The sequence below is a fragment of the Helianthus annuus genome, chromosome 12 (assembly GCF_002127325.2).
Source record: "Helianthus annuus cultivar XRQ/B chromosome 12, HanXRQr2.0-SUNRISE, whole genome shotgun sequence".
In the NCBI taxonomy this organism is placed as follows: Eukaryota; Viridiplantae; Streptophyta; class Magnoliopsida; order Asterales; family Asteraceae; genus Helianthus; species Helianthus annuus.
In genome coordinates this window covers 2027314-2038539 of record NC_035444.2, presented here as the reverse complement: position 1 = coordinate 2038539, position 11226 = coordinate 2027314, and the positions used below count along the sequence as shown (strand labels likewise).

The 11226-nt window shown below is 34.5% G+C and overlaps 2 long non-coding RNA genes across 2 annotated transcripts; both read right to left on the bottom strand.

Moving 5' to 3' along the window:
• Positions 1–478: 478 nt before the first annotated feature.
• Positions 479–2981, bottom strand: LOC110896268. The gene is made up of 3 exons (XR_002567793.2): positions 2851–2981; positions 2097–2185; positions 479–522 (listed from the first exon to the last, which is right to left on the bottom strand). It is a non-coding gene; the product is annotated as an uncharacterized LOC110896268 (long non-coding RNA).
• Positions 2982–6359: 3378 nt separating this feature from the next.
• LOC110896269 lies at positions 6360–8862 on the bottom strand. Its single transcript, XR_002567794.2, has 3 exons — positions 8732–8862; positions 7978–8066; positions 6360–6403 (listed from the first exon to the last, which is right to left on the bottom strand). It is a non-coding gene; the product is annotated as an uncharacterized LOC110896269 (long non-coding RNA).
• Between the last annotated feature and the right edge of the window lie 2364 nt (positions 8863–11226).

Sequence of the window (11226 nt, the reverse complement as noted above, 5' to 3'; positions counted from 1 at the left end):
TTCAATTACAACATTCACAAGAGTTAGTAATGTCAACTTCAATAATCGCCCGTATTATAGTACAAGGCTTTTTCTACTATACGCGTCAACGCGCGTATTTTCGTCAACCATATTAATCATTTTAATTGGGGTAACGTGTATCACACGATAGCCCTATGTGTTGTTTACAACACTTTAGCATGCTAAGCTATTAACATACATGTACTTACCGGATTTGCGATCAAGCCTCGAACCGAACACACCTTACTCTTTAACCATGAGCTCTGATTACCAACTTGTAACACCCTGCTTACTAATTAACGATTTTATATGTAATTACCAACAATTAGATGTGTAGTTAAGACTACACATGCTATAAAAATACGGGTTTACTAAAACTTTTACAATTCATAAGTTATTCTACAAAACGTGATCGAAATCGTTGTTTTAAAATTTACAACGTTACAAAGTGCGGAAGCGTGTATCTTTATCGTGTTCGGTTCTTCGTTGAGCTTGATCGTCTTCCGGCATCCCATAGTGTACCTACATTTCATAAACATGAAATGCTTTAATCTTACGGGGTTTAAATCATGTCCAAACGAGTCCGGGAAACAATTGATTATCAAAAGAAAAACAAGAACTTGAAAATCATCTCCACCGTAAATTACGGTGACACCGTAATTTACGGTGGCTCCGGTATTCATATCCCTCTACCATACAACAGTAGGTTACCACCGTAACCATATCAGCTCCACCGTAAATTACGGTGTCACCGTAATTTACGGTGGACTCTGCATCTAACTTTTCCAATTTGCCGTAATTTTGACCCATTCATGTTTTTATCAAACGAAACATGTTTGTTTGATCCTTATTCTCACGGTAATCATAATTTCAATAATTCCTATCATATTAGGTTCAAGTCACGGGTTTCTTACGTAACTTAAACCCGTTTACGCTCATATGCGTAATTTGACCCGTTAAGGGTATTTAGGCGTATTTTGAGCATGAAACGCTTTCATTCGTTTCTAGCGTTATTATACCACATTACTTATTATGAGATCTTCAACCACAACTAAATTTGTGGTGAGCTCAATGAGATGATCTATATAATCCGAGTTTTTCTCGTCGGATTGCTAATTTACGACAAAGACTCATATTGAGTCTTTTGACCCAAGATTTACCCTTTTCATTCTCTATACTTATTCGAAGTATTTGCTTGATCACATAACTTGTTTTTAAACGACTCTTAAGGTTCATTTACTCGATTTTGCTTACGAGGGCGTTTTAGTCATCTTAAACCCTTTCTTTACAACAAAGGACTTTTCATGTCGTAATTGACCAAAATTCCACTGTTTGAACTAGGATCTTGTTTAAATAGACATCATGTTCTTAAAACACAATGACAATAACTTAAATCATTCGGTTTACTTAAAAGATAACCCAATGTCCATTTTAACTTGTTTAGCCCTCATTGAACTTCAAGTTCTAATGATGATTTGACCAATTATACATACCTGGCTCGAATCAATATATTGATTCGTTTCGATACCTTGCCTTAGTAGCCGCTAAGCGATAGCGATGTACATATCCATCCGATATTTATTTCTATAATCACATAGCTCAACAACTATTAGTCAATATTGTCAAAGGGTGATAATTTCACCTTTTGACCCGTTTGGTCTAAAGGACCATGAAACTCTATGAGGTGGTATTTATTACCATCTTATCTATATGACTAACTTCGGTTTACACCGTATAGTCGTTCTACTTGTAAATCATTTATTGATTTCTTTGACCCATTATAACCCAAGCTATAATGTGTCTTTCCCCAATTAAACGGTTGTTGTCCACAAATGACCAAAGTACCATTTCACCCTTACTATTTGCAATGGTTCACCTTATAAGGTAACCATTTAAAAACTCATTATCTTTTAGTCATTTCATGACTAATTAACCGCATTAGCTCCTTTTTATCCATTAAACATGATTTATGTCCATTGTCTTTTGTTTCGGACCGCACTTGCCGTGTCGGAACATCATAATTTTAAACAAGACTTATTATTCACGACCTATCAAACCAATAGGTATCAAATAACTAAAATGTAAGCTTTACTTACTTTGCATCCGAATTGTGCTTTTCCTCCATTCTTGATTTGTTTGACCCGCTTCCTTTCCCAAGCCTCCACCTAGCTCGTTAGGCGTCAAACTATTTTAAATCATTTACGAGGCGGTTAAATTAGTCATGAAATCACGACTATTCCACCTCACTTATTTTCTATGCCGAAGCTACTATTCGACTTCATGGTTAGTTAACTTAGCTTATCAAAAGTTAACTACTTTTTGATCACATGGTTTACGCAATTAAGTCGAATCAACATTATGATTAGAACCCGCTTTACCCCATCTTTCACGTAATTAGTCAAACAAGGCAATTATGCGTTTCATTCAAAAATTCACAATATGAATATTCACTTAGGCATTTTAACAAACACCTTGTGGGCATATTCTATAAAATCAACAATCAATTTTCATAACTAGTTATTTAGCCAAGCTTAATACTAATTAAGCATGTTCATATCAATTTTCACATTAACAAAAATCTGAATTCACTTCCTAGAGCTCAAATTACACTAGAACAACAATCAAAATTCTAGTGTTTAACATATTCTTACAAAACCCACTTATCACCTTCAATGGTGATTGTGAATTAACAAGAATTAAGCAAAATTTCAACAAGTAATTGACTAGGGTTTATCCCTAATCACTATCTCATTCCTATTTCATCCAAGCAACTATCATGCATCATGAATTTCGAGTTTCAAGTATTGGTTCAGAATTTCAATTGGAATCATTCAACGAAATTTCACATACCTTATGATCATTTCACTGAGGTGATCACTAATTTGTGTTCATGCATTGATTTGGCTCTTGATTTGGGCTTCAATTTGATCGATTTGTTGAACTAGGGTTTGGAACCCCTTGTTCTTGCTCCTGGGCGTACGCGCACACACACACACAATGTGTGTTGTGTTTTAATTTTTGTTTTTATTATTCAAATCTCCTTTTTGGCAACTTAGGTCCCTCTAGTTTAGTTAGTCATTAAGTAGACCATAACCCATCTATTTCTAGTAATATTCCCCTTATTAACTAGGTTAAACATTCCTAGTTAACTTAACGGGTTCGGGAAGTCATAACCCATTTTTTATTTTAAGTCCCGTTACTCGGCCTCTTATAAATTTCATTTCATTAAAAGCTTTTATTCACTTCTTATTTAATATTAGGATTAATTATTTAAAATCCTAATATTTACCGGGTAAGTTTTACCGCTAACGGTATTTTACCCGTCTTTTAGTGCTAATGGGGTTTGATCACCAAACCCATTTTCGGGGTGTTACAAGTCTACCCCCCTTAAAGAGGTTTCGTCCTCGAAACCTTGCTTACATAGTTCATTGAGTTTCTAAACTCAATGCGTTTGACTCGAGTAATCTCTTATGCATTACTCATACTTTAATCAATTGTTATCATTACCAGAAAAATTATGGTAATATCTTTTTGGTTACAGAACCTCTACATATCTCATGTGACATAATGTAACTTGAAATAACGTAATTCCGCTATTTTTACTAGTTTAGTTAACTTAGCGATTTCCATCGCTTTTATATATTATCGAACTCTTGGTGCATTTGTCACCTCGACCCGTTTAAGGGTCCTTGGTGAAATATTTCACTTTTAGCAATACTTTCTTTTGTTTTCAGATTTATTTATTCGGTTCAGTTATACCGAACCTACCGCTTACAAGCAAACCAAATTTATTTAAATGACCTTGATGGGTCTCACTGATTAGACTTATTAGTCCAGTTACTCTTTACCGCTTGCTTGGTTATATTGTGATTCTACTTCACATTACATTTCTTGACCGTGATTTTGTTACTTCATGTTTAATTTATATCAAATTTTCATTTTCGAAAATATCACTTTTCGAATATATAGTCTTGCGCCTATCAGTGTCAAGACTTGTATCTTTCATGCTTACTATTTAAATTCCTATCAGAATTTATGTTTGTAAAAACATTATTTCTTACTAAAACTGAAGTTTTAGTTTTAGAATCTTCCCTTTAACTTTTGTCAATCATCCATACCAGGATATTGACAGTCCATAATTTAACCCTATACAGTCTTAGTTTTTATGCGGGGATTCTTAACTGATTTCCTCGCTTTATTCCATCTAACCCGTAGGTTTTATCACTTAGCCTTAAGGGCTATTTTTGATTAGACATTCACCTCCTCAAGGCGAAGTCCTTATAACTTCTTTCTAATCATGACCCGTTGGTCGTTTTAGTCCGTATATCTCTCATTTGTTTATAACCCTAAAGGTTATGTTGATTCCGTAGATCACTCTTTTATTCTTGTCTGTATTCAAGTGTGTATATATATATATATATATATATATATATATATAGCTTCAAGGCATCTCTTATTATGTTTGGAATCGTTTATTTTCGCTCTTGAACTTCAATTGACCTTGACCGTAGTCTAAGGTTTCATTTTTATATTCCGACTTTGTCCTTAAGTTTGACATTTTACAAAAACGACCCGTTAAGGGACATATTTGCATTTTCCGGGTTCGAGTGTAAGTACACCCCCTCCCCATGCATATCTAAATCATTTTACATGTTTACATTCTCCGGGTTCGAGTGTAAGTATCACTCCCTCCCAATACTTGTCTAAATCATTTTACATGCTTGCGTTCTCTGGGTTCGAGTGTAAGTATCACTCCCTCCTAATACTTGTCTAAATCATTTTACTTGCTTGCGTTTTATGGGTTCGAGTGTAAGTACACTCCCTCCCAATACTTGTCTAAATCAATTTACATGCTTGCGTTCTCTGGGTTCGAGTGTAAGTATCACTCCCTCCCAATACTTGTCTAAATCATTTTACATGCTTGCGTTTTCTGGGTTCGAGTGTAAGTACACCCCCTCCCAATACTTGTCTAAATCATTTTACTTGCTTGCGTTTTATGGGTTCGAGTGTAAGTACACTCCCTCCCAATACTTGTCTAAATCAATTTACATGCTTCTTTGTCCCTTCGCTCGGGCTCATTATCCTGATGTAATACGCTTCAGTCACTCGGTTGTGCGTTTACATTATTATCAAATATTTTGCTTATCTGATTCATTTGGGTACTTTTTAATTAGTCTCATTTACTCCGCCCTTACTACATCGGATGTAAATGTGTCCGCTATAAGAAACTCGTGGTATCATATGCCACTACTTACTTGGCCAGAGTAAGCGATTTAACACATGACGTACACGACCTTTTATAGTTTTCACATCACGCCCTATGTAAGTAACGCCTCAAATTATCTCCATGTTTATGGTTTCATTTGTTAAACTTTATTTAATTGTTAGTTAACAATTATTAGTTTTAGTCGTTTATTCCTTGAACATGTACAATGTCTCTTTTTATAAACGTTTATTCACATTCATTGATGTGATCATTACTTTTCTCAGTAGGATTTATATTGAGAATATTTACTTGGATGATCACTCTTGTCCAAGTTTCTATATAAACAAGTCTTGTTATTCATTTGTTATTCATCATTGTGAATAACATATTTCCTATTAAATTTCTCTTGGAAATCAGGTTTTCCAAGTTCTATCATATGTGTATGCAACCGTTATTACTTACGTGTTTGTTGCATATAACGACTCGTACGATTAAATTTAAAAGTGTGCACCTGGTAATGCTTGCCCTAACGGGCTTCCCTTGTCATTAGTCTTGTTCGCGACCGTTACGCGATTTTGGTCCTTGATGAGTATACTCTTCCTATCATACCTCGGACCGTTCCATCATCATATCCATAATTCATTCAACTCTCGTCATCTTCAGACGTGAGTGTCCTTCAATTACAACATTCACAAGAGTTAGTAATGTCAACTTCAATAATCGCCCGTATTATAATACAAGGCTTTTTCTACTATACGCGTCAACGCGCGTATTTTCGTCAACCATATTAATCATTTTAATTGGGGTAACGTGTATCACACGATAGCCCTATGTGTTGTTTACAACACTTTAGCATGCTAAGCTATTAACATACATGTACTTACCGGATTTGCGATCAAGCCTCGAACCGAACACACCTTACTCTTTAACCATGAGCTCTGATTACCAACTTGTAACACCCTGCTTACTAATTAACGATTTTATATGTAATTACCAACAATTAGATGTGTAGTTAAGACTACACATGCTATAAAAATACGGGTTTACTAAAACTTTTACAATTCATAAGTTATTCTACAAAACGTGATCGAAATCGTTGTTTTAAAATTTACAACGTTACAAAGTGCGGAAGCGTGTATCTTTATCGTGTTCGGTTCTTCGTTGAGCTTGATCGTCTTCCGGCATCCCATAGTGTACCTACATTTCATAAACATGAAATGCTTTAATCTTACGGGGTTTAAATCATGTCCAAACGAGTCCGGGAAACAATTGATTATCAAAAGAAAAACAAGAACTTGAAAATCATCTCCACCGTAAATTACGGTGACACCGTAATTTACGGTGGCTCCGGTATTCATATCCCTCTACCATACAACAGTAGGTTACCACCGTAACCATATCAGCTCCACCGTAAATTACGGTGTCACCGTAATTTACGGTGGACTCTGCATCTAACTTTTCCAATTTGCCGTAATTTTGACCCATTCATGTTTTTATCAAACGAAACATGTTTGTTTGATCCTTATTCTCACGGTAATCATAATTTCAATAATTCCTATCATATTAGGTTCAAGTCACGGGTTTCTTACGTAACTTAAACCCGTTTACGCTCATATGCGTAATTTGACCCGTTAAGGGTATTTAGGCGTATTTTGAGCATGAAACGCTTTCATTCGTTTCTAGCGTTATTATACCACATTACTTATTATGAGATCTTCAACCACAACTAAATTTGTGGTGAGCTCAATGAGATGATCTATATAATCCGAGTTTTTCTCGTCGGATTGCTAATTTACGACAAAGACTCATATTGAGTCTTTTGACCCAAGATTTACCCTTTTCATTCTCTATACTTATTCGAAGTATTTGCTTGATCACATAACTTGTTTTTAAACGACTCTTAAGGTTCATTTACTCGATTTTGCTTACGAGGGCGTTTTAGTCATCTTAAACCCTTTCTTTACAACAAAGGACTTTTCATGTCGTAATTGACCAAAATTCCACTGTTTGAACTAGGATCTTGTTTAAATAGACATCATGTTCTTAAAACACAATGACAATAACTTAAATCATTCGGTTTACTTAAAAGATAACCCAATGTCCATTTTAACTTGTTTAGCCCTCATTGAACTTCAAGTTCTAATGATGATTTGACCAATTATACATACCTGGCTCGAATCAATATATTGATTCGTTTCGATACCTTGCCTTAGTAGCCGCTAAGCGATAGCGATGTACATATCCATCCGATATTTATTTCTATAATCACATAGCTCAACAACTATTAGTCAATATTGTCAAAGGGTGATAATTTCACCTTTTGACCCGTTTGGTCTAAAGGACCATGAAACTCTATGAGGTGGTATTTATTACCATCTTATCTATATGACTAACTTCGGTTTACACCGTATAGTCGTTCTACTTGTAAATCATTTATTGATTTCTTTGACCCATTATAACCCAAGCTATAATGTGTCTTTCCCCAATTAAACGGTTGTTGTCCACAAATGACCAAAGTACCATTTCACCCTTACTATTTGCAATGGTTCACCTTATAAGGTAACCATTTAAAAACTCATTATCTTTTAGTCATTTCATGACTAATTAACCGCATTAGCTCCTTTTTATCCATTAAACATGATTTATGTCCATTGTCTTTTGTTTCGGACCGCACTTGCCGTGTCGGAACATCATAATTTTAAACAAGACTTATTATTCACGACCTATCAAACCAATAGGTATCAAATAACTAAAATGTAAGCTTTACTTACTTTGCATCCGAATTGTGCTTTTCCTCCATTCTTGATTTGTTTGACCCGCTTCCTTTCCCAAGCCTCCACCTAGCTCGTTAGGCGTCAAACTATTTTAAATCATTTACGAGGCGGTTAAATTAGTCATGAAATCACGACTATTCCACCTCACTTATTTTCTATGCCGAAGCTACTATTCGACTTCATGGTTAGTTAACTTAGCTTATCAAAAGTTAACTACTTTTTGATCACATGGTTTACGCAATTAAGTCGAATCAACATTATGATTAGAACCCGCTTTACCCCATCTTTCACGTAATTAGTCAAACAAGGCAATTATGCGTTTCATTCAAAAATTCACAATATGAATATTCACTTAGGCATTTTAACAAACACCTTGTGGGCATATTCTATAAAATCAACAATCAATTTTCATAACTAGTTATTTAGCCAAGCTTAATACTAATTAAGCATGTTCATATCAATTTTCACATTAACAAAAATCTGAATTCACTTCCTAGAGCTCAAATTACACTAGAACAACAATCAAAATTCTAGTGTTTAACATATTCTTACAAAACCCACTTATCACCTTCAATGGTGATTGTGAATTAACAAGAATTAAGCAAAATTTCAACAAGTAATTGACTAGGGTTTATCCCTAATCACTATCTCATTCCTATTTCATCCAAGCAACTATCATGCATCATGAATTTCGAGTTTCAAGTATTGGTTCAGAATTTCAATTGGAATCATTCAACGAAATTTCACATACCTTATGATCATTTCACTGAGGTGATCACTAATTTGTGTTCATGCATTGATTTGGCTCTTGATTTGGGCTTCAATTTGATCGATTTGTTGAACTAGGGTTTGGAACCCCTTGTTCTTGCTCCTGGGCGTACGCACACACACACACACACACACAATGTGTGTTGTGTTTTAATTTTTGTTTTTATTATTTAAATCTCCTTTTTGGCAACTTAGGTCCCTCTAGTTTAGTTAGTCATTAAGTAGACCATAACCCATCTATTTCTAGTAATATTCCCCTTATTAACTAGGTTAAACATTCCTAGTTAACTTAACGGGTTCGGGAAGTCATAACCCGTTTTTTATTTTAAGTCCCGTTACTCGGCCTCTTATAAATTTCATTTCATTAAAAGCTTTTATTCACTTCTTATTTAATATTAGGATTAATTATTTAAAATCCTAATATTTACCGGGTAAGTTTTACCGCTAACGGTATTTTACCCGTCTTTTAGTGCTAATGGGGTTTGATCACCAAACCCATTTTCGGGGTGTTACAATATTGCTGCATGAGATGGACAAAATTGAAAAAAGAGGGACTGATGACACCCATATGTCATACTGTCATCTTTGTTCCTGAAGAAGATTTAGATGATAAGAAGAGACCTATATCAGTATAAATGCTACTTTGGCCTCAATGAATATAATGAAGACCACAGGCAGATAGCATCCACCCATAGGGGGTCGCTCTATGTCTCTAACATCCACAAAGACACTTCAACACATGAACAAAGAAAATAAACAACACCAAACCCAAAACGCCATTTATTTGTTACATTTCTTGTAGTTTCAAAAGAAAAAAAGATACTGATGACACTGAAGATTTAAAATCATAAATTGCTTCTACTTTGTTTTTTTTTATTTTCTTTATCTATTGTTTGTTTTGTAATGTCAGTTAATAAACAACAAAATAATATTAATGCTATAATGAAAAATATAATAAAACACCAAAATTAGCAAATACGTGTAAAACGCCATAATGCCATAAAAACGCTCCCAAAAAACTACCAAACTATAATAAAACTAATTTGAACAACTAATATTATAAAAAAAGTGTGAAACAATGTGCAAAGAATATAAAACAAAAGAAGTCCACTAGTTATCTAACCGCCATTGGAAAACAAAACGGCATAATTACAGCCGTCAAAAGATTTGACGTGTTACACCATTAAAACAGTTGAGTCTGAAAACAAAACACGGTAAAGTGCAAAAAACAGTAAAATGAAACGACGGAAAACATAATTACTAACATTTATTATATTAAATTTATTTATCTTTTTCAAAACGCCATAATTACCTGACATACGTGGGAAAAAAAAGTCAATATAAAAGAAGACCATGAGAACCCAATCTCAAACACGCCAAAAAGACTAAAACGCCACATATTCTCCAAAACGCCAAAAAACTTAAAAAAATGGCTAAGGTTATTGCATGGAGGTTTGAAATGTAAGAGAAACGATTCATCATAAAGTTCTCTGACAGGAGAAGAAAAAGGTAAGAACAATAAAAGCCATGATGGGAATGAATCAAAATGTTTAGAAGGATATCCTGGCCCTTGGGGTTCCAATAGACAACGATTGTGAAAGAGCGAGAACTGTAATAAAAAGTCTGGAGAGAAAGTTTCCAGCAGAAGATGATGATGATATTGAAGATACTCATATACCAAAACTTAGCAGTTGGGTATTGCATGAGAAAGAAGGAACACTTGAAGTGACTTATAAAAACGGGGTACAATATTCAAGGCCAATGGAAGAAATGTTGAAGACATGGTTGCTATCTATCATTGAACAACTCTGTGATTTAACATCTTCAAACGATCCAAAATCCAAGGATGCAGTGATATTCAAGAATAGGCTGCAGCAAAGAAGAGACGAGCTAATGGCGTTATACGCAAAAATGAAATTTGATGATGAAGAATCTGAAGAAAGTGATGAACAAAGCGATGGGACATCTCTGATGTAATCCCACCTACGGAAGACTATTAGTTTATTTTGATTATCGTGTTATTGTAGTTTTATAAAATATTAATCTATGGTAATGAATTATTAACAAAAAGATACAAAACGCCAAAAATGAGATGGAAAAAGCCATAACGCTAAAAAATTAACTATGTGACACAAAAAGAATTAATTCAACGAGAAGAAATCTGAGAAAAAACAGTAAAACGCCAAAATAATTAATAAATCTACATAACGCCAAAATTATCTTGCACGCAAAAAATAAAGAAGCATGTCAAACGCGAAAATCGTGAAAAGAGAAGAATACTAAAAAGACACAAAAACCCCTTGGACCCTGATCATGCCCCACGCCACGTGTTCGGCCAGGATGCGTTCTCACCGTTCTCACACTTTTTGTCGTTTTCTCCTGATCCCGTTTCTCTCTCTCTCTCTATATATATATAGGGGAAGGTTCAAATGAAAACCACTAGTTATTGTGAAAACTCGAAAACTAATTAAAAAAAGC